This window comes from Schistocerca piceifrons, chromosome 11, assembly GCF_021461385.2.
Source record: "Schistocerca piceifrons isolate TAMUIC-IGC-003096 chromosome 11, iqSchPice1.1, whole genome shotgun sequence".
Classification (NCBI taxonomy): Eukaryota; Metazoa; Arthropoda; class Insecta; order Orthoptera; family Acrididae; genus Schistocerca; species Schistocerca piceifrons.
Window position 1 is genome coordinate 55844452 of NC_060148.1, and position 15067 is coordinate 55859518.

Below are 15067 nucleotides of genomic sequence, written 5' to 3' on the forward strand. Positions count from 1 at the left end.
AATATTGTCAATGCATGTAGCTGACTGAGCATTTTCTCTTGTAGATTCAGAAAAATTGAATTCGAAGCCATATTTTCTTTTTATTAAGGATTCAGTTGCAATGCAAACAGTTCATATTCATCCAGTGTGGTGGGATGGTCCCAGTTGATAATGTATTTCAACGTGTCCCAGAAAAGTAGTCCCAAAAGTCAGACTGAGTGAATATGGAGGCTTTCCATGCCTCTGTCCATAAAAATGGGATAATCCACACAATGACCCTATTCTCAAAGTATTCCTCAAGAAAGTGGAACACCTGTTTGGTTGGATGTGGTCAGGCCCCATTTTGCATGAATCACTCAGTGCACATTGATGCTCTAATGCTTACTGTTTGATGACAAACTTTTCAAAAATTATAAAGTAATGTTTACAAGCTACTGATTCTTGCATGATGTAAGGGCTGATTGTATGCCTGCTGCATATCACAAGCCTAAACAATAGCTTTAGGAGAATGCAATGGTTTTTCTTCATACAAAAGGGGCTTTTTGGTACCCCAAAATTGCCAGTTTTCTTATTCTCCAACACATTCAGATGGATGTATCCCTAACCAGTAAACCAGATGCAGCCAGCACCAAATCCTTCAAATATTGTGAGAATTTGGTCTGCAGTAAGCCCTTTATCTCATAGTGGTTACAGATATGACCCGGTGGCTTTGTATTTTGAATAGGAACAGATGTGGACCATTTCTCAGTAGTGTATGCATGCTTGAACACTTCAAAACAGCCTCTATAGAAATTGTTTGGGCAAATTTCCTCATATTCTGCTGTATTCTTTCAGAAACTATGGTGACATCTTCAGGAGTAACTACAGCTGCCACCGGCCCAACATTTACATGCTGCCTCTCCATTTGAAGTTGATTAACTGATTGCTCTGAACTTTGGAGTATTATTTATAAGTACATTGTTTTGCTATGACAGTTCCATGTTTTGTAACTATTATTTCAAAGCTTCTGTATAAAGTTCTTACTGCTTTCACAATAAACATAATGTCTGTTCTACTATTTTCATGCTATTTAATTCTAATGTTAGCAAGTCCTTTGTTGGACACCTTGTATTACTACTGTTGCTACACAAACTCTCCACATAATTTGCTACAGACTGCACTCCCAGTTTAGAACAGGTTGGCACTTCATTCCTATCTTCTGTCTGAAACATAAAACAAAGATTTTGATAAAGCATACAGGCTTGACTTTGGGAGGTGTATACTCAAATTATTCACTTAAAATTGCAATGGACAGAAAATAAAACCTTACAACAGTAAACTTCAGTTAGTCAAAGCTGACTATTTGGCTAATCACAACTGTCATTTCTTCGGCACTCTATAATTTAGTACATTACAACAATAGTACCACAAGCAATAAGTGGAAAACGGGTATAGAAACATTTATGCTATCTGAAATGTTCCAAAACGATTAAAAAGAAGTGAAATAAGGCCCCTACATAAACAACAGTTCACTGTATTAGTGCAGCATGACCAAGCAGTAGCACTTCACTACCTAGCTGCTGATGCATAATATGACACACACTCATTTCTAAAACTTGCTGGTAGATTAAAACTGTGTGGCCGACTGAGACTTGAACTCGGGACCTTTGTCTTTCACGGGCAAGTTTCACGTCAGTACACACTCCACTCCACTGCAGAGTGAAAATCTCATTCCGGAAACATCCCCAGGCTGTGGCTAAGCCATGTCTTCACAGTATCCCTTCTTCCAGGAGTGCTAGTTTTGCAAGGTTCACAGGAGAGCTTCTGTGAAGTTTGGCAGGTAGGAGATGAGATACTGGCAGAACTAAAGCTGTGAGGATGAGGCGTAAGACGTCCTTGGGTAGCTCATTTGGTGGAGGACTTGCCTGCGAAAGGCAAAGGTCCCGAATTTGACTCTCGGCCCAGAACAGAGTTTTAATCTGTCAGGTAGTTTCATATCAGCACACAGTCTGCTGCAGAATGAAAATCTCATATTGCACATCTAGATGTAAAAAACTGTTGTGCTGAACAACAAGTTTTCTTTGGCTAGACAAAGATGGTTTTGACAAATGTAAAAAACTGTTGTGCTGAACATCAAGTTTTCCTTGGCTAGACAAAGATGGTTTCGACAAATGTGAACTGGTACAGTTTGTGCCGGTGCACTTCACAACTGGCTGTGTAAAACTGCTTGAATAGTTTTTATTCCCATTCACATGTTTGCACTTATAGGCCTAACACTTAACTCCTGAATAATATCCATACAAACGTTTAATGATGTATGCAATGTAAAGGAAACGTGCAAACAGCCTTCCCCCCACATACACACACACACACACACACACACACACACACACACACACACACACACACACACACCCCATAAAGTAAATTGTGGCCAAGTGCCTTGAATGTCAATGGAGTTGTTTTAGCTTTTTGTGAACATAGTGCTCAACCAAATTCCATTTTATGCAAAATTGCACAATTTTGCCCTACTTACTGCATAATTAACAGACAAATCTAAGAACTTTGCATGCCTTCTCTTTTCTTGTTGGTATGAATGTTGAACACATTTTGGCTCATTTAAAAATTCTACACAACACTCCTTTGGACTGCATAGCTGTGGGTGAAAGATTTTCACCTTTCAACATACCCCAGTTACAATCTAACTGGGAGAGTTTTTTTATAATAGTTTGCAAGTTGTACAGACATTCCTTTCCTTTCATCACATCTGTCAAAACATGTAATTAATCTCATGTCTTAAGTGGCCTTGATGCTCTTTCTAGCACTACCAAAGGAAGAGATGACCTGCCAGTAACTTGGTTGGCGTTCTTCCATCTCATTTGTCCACATTCAGATGTGTGTTTAGAACATCTGACATGCTCAGTATTGGTCTGCATGTTTGGAAGTACTCCTCGACATGCATTTTTCTCACTCTGATATCAGAAACTCAGTTCAGCCAATGTTGACATCTGAATTCCTGCTCTGTGTGACAATAGTTTAAGTATGTGTTCTCTCCCACTCAAATTTGCAGATTGTCCTTTGGTAACTCTTCACCTGAATAACAACTATTCTGCATCTGTTTGTCATACAAATGCTTATCAAGCATTCTAAATTAATACTGAGGAAATCTTTTCCCCTTTTCTTTGTTATAAATTTTCACACCCCATATACTGTACATGTAAAACAGAGAAATGCACCACTATTACAGAATGGCATATTATGTCATGGCATTGAATTTTATAAAGAATTACATAAAACAAGTAAACAAATGGAAGTAAACAGTTTCAAATTGATTGTGAAGGATTACCTGTCAAGCACAACTTCACTTTATGTAGAAACACAGAACTGTAGCGCCAGTTTGGATTGCATTAGTAGAGTGCACAAATAAACAAAATATTGTATAGTATCATTTCTTGCTAAGAATGACTTGTAAAAGTTCAAGAAATGTTTATAGTACTTAAGAAATAGCCCAATATATTTTTATACTGTGCAGTTATAGATACACAGCACCAATAAATAAATTAATTAATTAATGGTCCTACACCACACAATATACCCTTTGTTTTTTTTATTAATTTTTTTTAATTGCAAGCTCTCTAACAATGAACACAGGCAGTAATTTCAGTTTAATGTAGTCTCACAGTGGGAGCAGCTTGGAATTTTTCACTTTTTAAATCACTAGCAGGGGTGAAGAAAGCAATAATAGAAAAAGAAGTAAAAAGAATTGCAAATACTGATGTTTGACCCTAAGGCCTTTTGCACCCTTAAACTGCTGCTTACTCTCCAAGCTTGCAAGACTCACAAAAACAAAAACAAAAATAGTTATTCATAAGGTAAAGAGCATTACACATTCATTCATTCATTCATTTCTCATGTTCCCTAGACCCCACCAATGAGAATCCTCAGGGATGTGTAATGAATGAAGGTGTACATTAATATGAGACAAACAAAGCACAGAAATTCCATCTCTGTTACAAAAAATGGTTCTGCGTACTATGGGACTCAACTTCTGAGGTCATTAGTCCCCTAGAAGTTAGAACTAGTTAAACCTAACTAACCTAAGGACATCACACACATCCATGCACAAGGGAGGATTTAAACCTGCGACCGTAGTGGTCTCGCGGTGCCAGACTGCAACGCCTAGAACCACACGGCCACTTCGGCTAGCCATCTCTGTTACATATTGAGAACTATCACTCCACTGCTCAATGCTATTCCACCTTATGTCATTTACATACTTAGTTATATTACATGACTGCTGTTTATCCACAATTAGTAGTGTAGTATTCACTTAATTACTGTTCTCTCTTTCAAAGAAAATATTTTTACATCTATAAATACTGAGTCCTGTTTAAAGTGCATTGTTACTTGTTATAGAGTTTCATAAACACTATTATCTACCATGCCCATAACAGAAATTTAGATCCCCCAATTATGAAAGCCCAGATAATTTACAGAAACAGTGACTAATGAGATGTGTTTTTAATTATTTTTTGAATTGGTAGGGATCCCAAATTTTTGGCTTTATGTTAGATGGGAGCCTGCTGAGTATCTTATCAACAGCATACATAGCTCTATTCTCCACCCTGGACAACAAAGCAATGTCTGGTTGAGAATTATTTTCATGTCTTGTATTCTTAATGTGAATATCACAGCTCAATTGAACCTGATTTTCTTTATCAACAACAAAAATGTTAAGAAGTAAATGAATAAGAATTCCAAGCTCCTTAAAAATACCCATCTAATATATACAGTTATCTGGTCAGTTCTGCTGAACTTTATTTACTTTAATTGCACTGCCACAGAAGAAATCCCATAAGGCAGCAGGGTTAGAAATCATGCAAAATAAACCACTGCTCTTGTCTTTAGGTCAACACAATAGGAAATGCATCTATTGGCATAGCATATTCAAACAGAGCTTCTTCATTAACTTATGTATGACCATTAATGTCTACTTGTGTTGTTAAAAAGTAATTATTGTTTGCTTGAAATTCCATAATACGAGTTTGTGTGAGGTTAGGACTTAAACCGTTAGCTGCAAAACACTTGTATGCATATTAAGCTCTCATCTGAGATATGACTGCCAGGACTCAGTTTGGACTCTCAGTTAGTATGCTTGTGTCATCAGCAAATATTACAGTATTTGAACTGACCCTTATAGTCAATGGAAGATCATTTATGTAGATTACAAAAAGGAGTGGGTCATGTAATGATCCTTGTGACAATCCACATGTTATGTTCATCCATTCTGAAGCCATTTTCATACCTGAGGCAGAGACTATTAGTGCAACTCTCAACTTACTGTTAAGGAGTTAAGATTGCCTCTGTGTAAGGGGGATGCTGTTAATGCCCTTTAACATTTTAGTTTGATAGTTGAGTTTCACAAGATGGCAATGATTGGACTAGGGTAAACTGCTCTGATAAAAGTTAAGTAAAATGTGGTAATAATTGTAATGTGCATTACAAAATAGTTAGGAAAGGTATCCAGGGTTATAGTTGTAAATAGAGGTTTCACAAAAACTGTAGCAGAACAAATATGATATTGGTAATGGTGGCCTACTCATAATCATATGCTGCTTGTGTAACAAAGACATGTAAAAAACAGAACACCATTATCATATGAGACAAGGCCTCAATAATTCAAGCACTGCAAAAATGATGAAGTATCACAAATAAAAATGCAAAATAGTTTAAAAGTGGACAAAAGTAATAGTTTTGAAACATTTAGCTCATGTGTAAAAGAAAAATACTCTACATTGAAAAAAAATGAAAAAGTACAATTTAGAAAATAATTGCGTAGCAATAGCAGATGAGGAACGATATTTTACACATATCTGAAATGAAACCAATAAAAAGTTTGTACTTGGGAATGTAGAAGATAGCACCAATGTGTTAAGACTCATGTGTAAAAGTGAGCCTTCGAAAACATACACACAATCTTCAAAAAACAATTCTGCAGTCACCCAAAAATGAATACAAGTCAAAATATTCAAGTCAAAATATTCAGAGACAAGCACGCAATGTTTCAAACTTTGTATCAAAGTCTGCTAAAGAGATGTCAGGTGTTGTTAAGCATAAGGTAAAGTTCAGAAATGTGATAAGCACTGTAGAAAAAGAATGTGTCAATTCTGTTGTAAACCTTCTTGATGACAACAGTTACGAAAAGGCTAGTTTTGCAATGCACGGGCAATAACTGATTGGATCTAGTAAGAAGAGAATAACATCAGACAAAAACAAAGCTGTTGATGAAATAGTGTGCTAGAACAGCTGTAAAAACAAACAAGCCATTGCCTTAAATGCTCACATGCAGAGAAAATAGAGAAATGGGCTAATTTTCCAAACTTCATCTGGCCCAATATTAACACGCAGAGCAAGTATTCGACTCACCTTTACCTTGCAACCAAACTACAGGATCTTCCATTTATCTGACCATTGCACACGTGGTGCAGTAGATGGTGAGCAACAGCAAGGAGGAGATGTGCAACATAAACTGAAGTAGGTAGGCTTGTTGCTACATCTGAAAGATGGTGCTGTTCCGATTTTGGGACAGTCACATAGGAGTGATGCCAGTATCACCATCTTGCTTTACATACATGCTATAATGGTCCTGAGCATTAATTACCTTTGAGAGTGAACATGGTGAAATGATGTTATAGTTCCATTCTTTTATCTTGGTGGTTCGCGCATGTCTGCCCAGACGCGGGAGATTGCTGCGATGCCAGTTGTACACGCCAAGAGAAGCAACGCCATAGTATAGTTCACAAACTTACGTTTAGGGGGAAGTGTGCAGTTTATGAAGTAAAGCCACCACGGCCGCATTAACCCTTTCGCTGCTACAGAGACGTGCTCCCCGCATTCCGCGATGTGCGTGATTTTGTCATCACTGCACTGCTCGCCTGTGCAGACACATCGTGTTTCAACTGCTATGACACACATTATCATTCGATTTCACAAAAACTATTTGGCCCAAAAATTTGATTTTTACACATCTTCTTGACTGATACCTTCCCCCCATAAATGACTTAATTTTATTTTGATGTTCAGTGCAGTTATTGTGCAGCATTAGATGCAGTAAACCATTGCACGAAATTTTCAGAGTTTGCAGAGGTAAAAGTCCACAGTGCATACTTTCTGTATGGTTGATTTTAGTTGCCACTAGAAATTTCAAAAAATTACATTCAAACGAATAAAATTCATGAAGTAAGACACTTTGGTATTGTATTTAAATAAAGAAAATATTGAGCACTGATCAAGGTTTGAATTCAGAACCTTTCGCTTAGCAGTCATACACTTTAACTATTACGCTAACGCAGCTCATCGTTCAGCATATCTCCCAGAGGACTTTAAACTATCACGCAAAATACCGACAAACACTGTTGGTATGATTATGAATTACTCACGTTTCGTTGAAGTTCAATAGGAAATAAACGATTACCACTGTTCTTTATTGCGAAAAAGTGGTTAGTGAGAATGATACAAACACCTTTCCTTGTTATCACCTGAATTAGGAGGCTTATTGCTTGTTTGGTTTAATTAATTAATAGAATATTAAGCAATTGGTATTAAGAATGCTTTTTCCAAACTTTCTATAAAAGAAAGTCTGCTATCAAGACATTGCTTTTGTTCAATTACTTTATTTATGACTGAACGTTTCTAAAACTAAAGACACTCGTCCATGCTCTGCACTGCAGTCGAGCTCTGGCAACGTTGTTCTCTCTGTTGGCTGACTGTGTTTTGATGCACAGAACAAACCTAAACTCGGCCGCCATCATAAATGATGCGCACTTTAGTCAAGAATGCCTTTAAGGTGTCAAAGATGCCACCATCAACACCTCACTGTGTCTGAACAAGGCCATTTAATAGGGCTATGGGAAGCTAGATGGTAGTTCTACATTGCTGCAGAAAGACGTGACAGGAATGTAGCCACTGTACATTATTGCTGGCAGCAGTGGCCACGAGAACGTATAGTCGCAAGAAGACGGGCTCCTGATGGCCACACAGCACTACCGAGAGGGAAGACCGTCACGTTTGGCGTACGGCTCTAGAGCATTGTATGGCATTTGCAATAGCAACATGAGCAGCAGTTGGCACCACAGTGACACAGTGGACTGTTACAAATCAGTTACTTTGAGGACAGCTCCGAGCCAGACGTCCTGTAGCACGGATTCCACTGATCCCAAACCGACACCATTTGCAACTGCAGTGATGTCAAGTGAGAGGTCATTGGAGGGCAGGGTTGAGGTATGTTGTGTCTTCTGATGAAAGCTGCCTCTGCCTCGGTGCCGTGGCAGTCGAGGGCCTGCAACCAGCCTGTCTGTGTGTTAGACACACTGGACCTACACTTGGAGTTACGGTCTGGGGTGTGATTTTCTATGACAGCAGGAGCACTCTTCTGGTTATCCCATGCACCCTAACTGCAAATCTGTATGTCAGTTTGGTGATTCGACCTGTAATGCTGCCATTTGTGAACAGAAATCCAGGTTTTTTTCCCAACAGCATAATGCTTACCCACATATCGCTGTTGTAACCGAACGTGCTCTACACAGTGTCAATGTGTTACCTGAGTCAGCCTGATAACCAGATCTGCCTCCAATTGAACACAAGTGGGACATCACTGGATGACAACTCGAGCCTCATCCACAAACAGTATTAACCATCCCTGTATCGACCAGGTGTGTCAGGCATAGAACTCCATCCCACAACCTGACATCCACCACCAGTAAAACATGGTGCATACACGTTTGCACGCTTGCATTCAAAGTTCTGGTGGTTACACCGCTTATTAATTCACCAGCATTTCATATCTGCAATGGTATCTTGCACTTACGTAACCCGTAACCTTGCAATGTTACATACTTAAATATATTATCTAGCCAAATCTATTCCTACAATTTTTAATTACTCTACATTAATTAGTTTTGGTGTTGTGATTTTTTTTTCTTTCCAGTGCATATGTAAATAAATTTTGTACTCACCTATTTCATGCATTGAGATGCTGGAAGTACATACCATTTTTTTTCCACACATTCCTCACATCTACTGAAGAAATTATTTGTCACACAATGTACTTCTCTTTGAGAAAGTGAATGAACTGACTCATGGATATTATCCTTGAATTCCTGTAACATGTGTGGGTTTGTTGTGCTACTTTGGCCTTTAGTGCTCCCTACAAATAAATATTTGATAGGGTTAAATTGGGACTTCAACTGTGCCAGATATTGTTGTTAAAATACTTTGTGAATTGTATGCAAAGAAAAATTTGCCATATGAGCCTCTACTGCACCTTGTTGAAAAAATACTATGCTTCATTCTTTTAACTCTACTCATTAAAATTGGTTACAAAAGTCTTGCACATTCCTTTCACAGTTAACTGTGTCATTAAAATTATTGGGCCCATTATTCTGTCACCTCTAACTATGCACCACACTATTTTCTGGCCATTAATGGGTTCCTCGTGAAGCAGAATAGCTGTGACAGTGTTCCAACATAGACAGTTTTGAGGGCTAACATGCTCGCATAAATTGAGTCGTGCCTCATCTGAAAACAGAAAGAGGTATCAACCAACTTCACTGTCAGGTACATGTTTCAAAACCCACTTGCAAATATTAACACGGACAGCCCGATCACCATGTTTAGGTAAATTCTTCCACTACTGTTTCTTTATATGACTTTAGCCCATATAGCTTAGTAGTTCTTTGTACAGAGGTACATGAAATTTGTGTTCAATGTGAAAGATGTCCAAAAGACTTTTTAAGGATACTGTCCAAGTGATATGCAATGCCATCAAGATGGGCTTCTGCACTTCTTGTCATGAGCACTTCCCATTTCCGAAATTTTTTCACTAACTTGTGAGTTGCATCATAACTTGGAATTCGAGCATTTAAAAACTTCTGGACAACATTAGTGGGTTCTGGATGCACATACAAATTATAAATGATCACTCATTGTGCACTGGAGTATTTCGGCATTGCCATTGCTGCATTTTCAGAGTCACTGTTAGACTCGTGATGTTTGTTTTGCTGTTCCAATGGCACCGGCTGGAAAGGCGCTTACTGCGGCACTAACAGGGAGACACAGGATACACTCGACAGGCCTGCATGGCTCCAGTGGCTGGCAAAGTCAGCCATGTGTGTGCGGTCATTAGATAAATGGAACTCCTTGTAGTTTTAAAAATGCTTTACCTGATAGTGTATGGAGTGGTAATTTTATTATGTATTTGAACATTTAAGGTAGGTCTGAAGTAATGGCTAGCAAGCTTTATGATATGCAAATTCATTTAGAAACTATGAAACTATCAGTAAAGGTAATATTTCTAAATGAACAGTAGCTTAAAATTAAAAATATCCACTTCCTCAATAAACTTACAGGCTATGAACTGGCTACCAGTTTATATAGAGCTGCTGGGTATGGAAGCTCTTGCGTACTAGTTCAGTCCTCGGTAGACTATGAAATCAGAGAGTGTTTTAACCATCGAAGTGGAGGAATTACATTGAAAGTGGTTGCACGGAAGTTACAAACATATAATATATTAATTGTCAGAATGCATCACATCCCTGGGTACCACACAAGCTTGGTATTCTAAGAGAAATTTGAAACATTGTTATATAAAATAAAAACTGGAAAAATGTGTGACAAATAGTTACATTTGCTGACTTCAACACAGATGCAAGTACTGATGGCAAATTTATTTCACATTAATTTATTTCACATTGAAAAGCAGAGAGACACTAATGGGCTAAATCTGAATTTTCACCAGTACGCAAGTGGGAAATCAGAAAGGTGGAAGGAGTACATAGAGGGTCTATACAAGGGCGATGTACTTGAGGGCAATATTATGGAAATGGAAGCGAGTGTAGATGAAGATGAAATGGAAGATATGATACTGCGTGAAGAGTTAGACAGAGCACTGAAAGACCTGAGTCGAAACAAGGCCCCGGAGTAGACAACGTTCCATTAGAACTACTGACAGCCTTGGGAGAGCCTGTCCTGACAAAACTCTACCATCTGGTGAGCAAGATGTATGAGACAGGCGAAATACACTCAGACTTCAAGAAGAATATAATAATTCCAATCCCAAAGAAAGCAGGTGTTGACAGATGTGAAAATTACCGAACTATCAGTTTTAATAAGTCACGGCTGCAAAATACTAATGCGAATTCTTTACAGACAAATGGAAAAACTGGTAGAAACTGACCTCAAGGAAGATCAGTTTGGATTCCGTAGAAATATTGGAACACATGAGGCAATACTAACCTTACGATTTATCTTAGAAGAAAGACTAAGAAAAGGCAAACCTACGTTTCTAGCATTTGTAGGCGTGGAGAATGCTTTTGACAATGTTGACAGGAATACTCTCTTTCAAATTCTGAAGGTGGCAGGGGTAGAATATAGGGAGTGAAAGGCTATTTACAATTTGTACAGAAACCAAATGGCAGTTATAAGAGTCGAGGGGCATGAAAGGGAAGCAGTGGTTGAGAAGGGAGTGAGACAGGGTTGTAGCCTATCCCCGATGTTATTCAATCTGTATATTGAGCAAGCAATAAAGGAAACAAACAAAAAGTTCAGAGTAGGTATTAAAATCCATAGAGAAGAAATAAAAACTTTGAGGTTCACCGATGACATTGTAATTCTGTTAAGAGACAGCAAAGGACTTGGAAGAGCAGTTGAATGGAATTGACAGTGTCTTGAAAGGAGGATACAAGGTGAACATCAACAAAAGCAAAATGAGGATAGTGGAATGTAGTCAAATTAAGTCGGTGATGCTGAGGGAATTAGATTAAGAAATGAGACACTTAAAGTAGTAAAGGAGTTTTGCTATTTGGGGAGCAAAATAACTGATGATGGTCGAATTAGAGAGTATATACAATGTAGACTGGCAATGGCAAGGAAAGCATTTCTGAAGACGAGAAATTTGTGAACATCGAGTATAGATTTAAGTGTCAGGAAGTTGTTTCTGAAAGTATTTGTATGGAGTGTAGCCATGTATGGAAGTGAAACATGGACGATAAATAGTTTAGACAAGAAGAGAATAGAAGCTTTCGAAATATGGTGTTACAGAAGAATGCTGAAGATTAGATTGGTAGATCACATAACTAATTAGGAGGTGTTGAATAGGATTGGGGAGAAGAGAAGTTTGTGGCAAAACTTGATTAGAAGAAGGGACTGGTTGGTAGGACATGTTCTGAGGCATCAGGGGATTACCAATTTAGTATTGGAGGGCAGCGTGGAGGGTAAAAATCATAGAGGGAGACCAAGAGATGAATACACCAAGCAGATTCAGAAGGATGTAGGTTGCAGTAGGTACTAGGAGATGAAGAAGCTTGCACAGGATAGAGTAGCATGGAGAGCTGCATCAAACAAATCTCAGGACTGAAGACGACGACGACAACAACAACAACAACAACAACGCTAGTGTTACAGTAAATGCTTCAACATTTACTGATAATGTTGTAAGCAGTTATAATTGCAATGTGAAAGGAATGAAGTTCTACATGTAGGAGTATCAGACCATGCAGAGCAATTTGTATCACTATCAAAACTAAATTCAGACTGCACAAAAAAAAAATATGTAGGAACTTCAGCCAAGAAAATGTTGAGGCAATTACAAAACTAAGATCCCCATGTGGTTGATCAGGAAACATATTTCTACAGGTAACAATTACAATAACTTCTTAACCGAATAAATGAGAATATTCAATCATAAAAGTATATTTGACCAAGTACTGGATAAATATGTACCCAGTAGAACTATTCCTAATGGGAGGGACCCATGGTATACAGGTACAGTAGAGAAACTTCTAAAGAAACAGAGATTGCTGCATAATAGGTGTACAACAAAGCAAATGATCATAAATAAACAGGTGCCAAATTAAACACATTTGGCCTCCAAGAGAGCAACGTGTGAAGCCTTAAGTAAGTGCTACAGCAGAACATTGTCAAACAATATTTATTCTGGTTATACGCAAAGAATGTTAGTGTCACCACACTTAGGGTACAGAAACTAGCAAAAGAGACAGAAAGCAAAACTGAGGGTAACAAAGCAAAAACTAAAATGCTTAACTCTGTTTTCAAATGTTCCTTTACAAAGGAAAACCCAGGAGACTTGCACCAGTTTAATACTCATACTGTTGAAATGAGGTCTGTATTAGCATCCTCTCTGGGGGGCACCGCCATGACGAAGCATTGTCCGTGTGGATGGAGAGGCTTGCGTATCTGCGTGAAGCTGAGGGCTATGCCGAAGGTTGAGGACCTACTGCTGCTGGAAAGCCCTCAGCCGATGGATCAGACTAAGAGTACCCCACAACATCCCATCTGCCCCATCCACTCCTAGTCCTACCCAACTCCCTGACCCAACCCAAGGTGTGATGCGATCCGTGCCGAGGGGTGCATGGCACATGGGAAGATGTGTCGCAAAAGTAGCCTCAGGGATACCGGGCAACCTCCCTGAGTAAGTAGCCTTACACCGCGTATATATGTGTTGTGGACCTTGTAGATTCCCAAATCTCGGGGAACCAATACGGACATGATTAAAGAAAATATAGAAAATCAAATTGAGGGGCAAAATGAGACCTCAGATATCCAGACATCGGGGTCAGTACTGATGGGAGGCATTCCCATTACTGAATCACCGTCTAGACCTGAGCCAGAAGTGGGAACTGTAACCGAGGAGCTAGATCAGCTCAAAGGCTTGTCTGGGGCTCAGAGGAGGAAACTACTCAGGGAACAGTGGAAAAAGGAAGGGAAAGAATGGCTTCCTAAAGACAAGTGGAGGGAATTAAAGGGACTTGTACCTAAGACCTACAGGAAAAAAATTGTCTCAGGTTGAAGGTGATAAGCAGACCCCCACTAGGTCAAAGACAGGTAGCCAGCAGATAAGGAGGAATCAGAGACTCCCTCCTCCCTGGATAAGAGAGTTCAGAAAAAACTGAGGCAAGAAATAGGGAAACAGACCTATAGCACTGCACTATCGCTTATTAGGGTAGCAGTTATCCAGGAAGGCCATCACCTCATAGCAGGAAGAACTTGTACAGATGGCCCTCTTTGAAAAGATTGGGGAGGGGCAGGAGGGGGGGGGGGGGGGGGCTGGCCCAAGACCCAACTTCCAGAGGGTCTATCTAGATCGTGGTGCCCTCATCTTTGTCTGTGAGGGGGTACATACGGTGGAATGGCTTAAGGAAAAGGTGCTCATGATATCCCAATGGAAAGATGCAAAGTTGCTGGTTAAGATGGCAGTGGAGCTTCTTAAGACTGCAAAGATACCAATATGGGAACCAAAGATCCTTAAGGAAGTCTCTCCTAAGACATAGTTTGGGAAAATAGGGGCCCAGAACCCAAAAGTACTGACTGAAGATTGGTCAACCAGAAGGCTGCACTGGAAGGATGAACCCTGGTAGAGGAGGTCGGAGAGAAGTCCCTGAAGGAGATGCGAGAGCAGGACCTGAAATTGTTTTTAGTGTTCTCGCAGGTCACTGTCAGTTTAATCTGCAGCACAGTAAAAGGGGCCTCTGCAGCCCTGAGTCGCTGCGTGAGAAGGCAGGAAGTGGACGTGGCCCTGATACAAGAACCGTATTTATATAAAGGTGGTGTATCGGGCCTCAGTGGCACTGGAGGTAAGCTGATCTATGCTAGAAATCTAAGAAACTCCAGAACAAGCATCTATGTAAGAAATGGAATTTCTTTCATGCCAGTGGTGGATTTGTGCTCTAGGGATTTAGTGACCATTAAAATGCTTCAGTATGTGGAAGGCATCACAAGGGAAACTGTTTTGGTATCAGCATACCTCCCTTATGAAGACAGCTCTCCTCCTCTCTTGGAGGTGAGGAGACTGGTAGAGACTTTTCCATCAGCAAGGTGACCAACTGCTGGTGGGATGTGACACCAGTGCCCACAACCTAGTGTGGGGCAGCAAGGACACCAGATGTAGAGGTGAGTACCTTCTTGAACTCCTTTCAGCTAACAACTTAGAGGTCCTGAATAGCGGCAATGAACCCACATTCAGGAATAGCAGAAGGGAAGAAGTAATTGACAAAACCTTTACTTCCATGATGATGGACAGCCATGTCAAACAATG

The 15067-nt window shown here is 39.5% G+C and overlaps 1 long non-coding RNA gene across 2 annotated transcripts in view; it reads right to left on the minus strand.

Annotated features, from left to right (window-relative positions):
• LOC124720515 overlaps positions 1-15067 on the minus strand; it is a 143259-nt gene that overhangs the window by 108952 nt on the left and 19240 nt on the right. Inside the window, exons 1-2 of one of the 2 annotated variants that reach the window (XR_007006183.1) lie at positions 9281-9894; positions 8973-9163 (exon numbers count right to left, since the gene is read on the minus strand). This is a non-coding gene — a long non-coding RNA (uncharacterized LOC124720515). Of the gene's footprint in view, positions 1-8972; positions 9164-9280; positions 9895-15067 lie in introns of those variants that run through there. The other variant, XR_007006182.1, reaches the window with a different exon arrangement.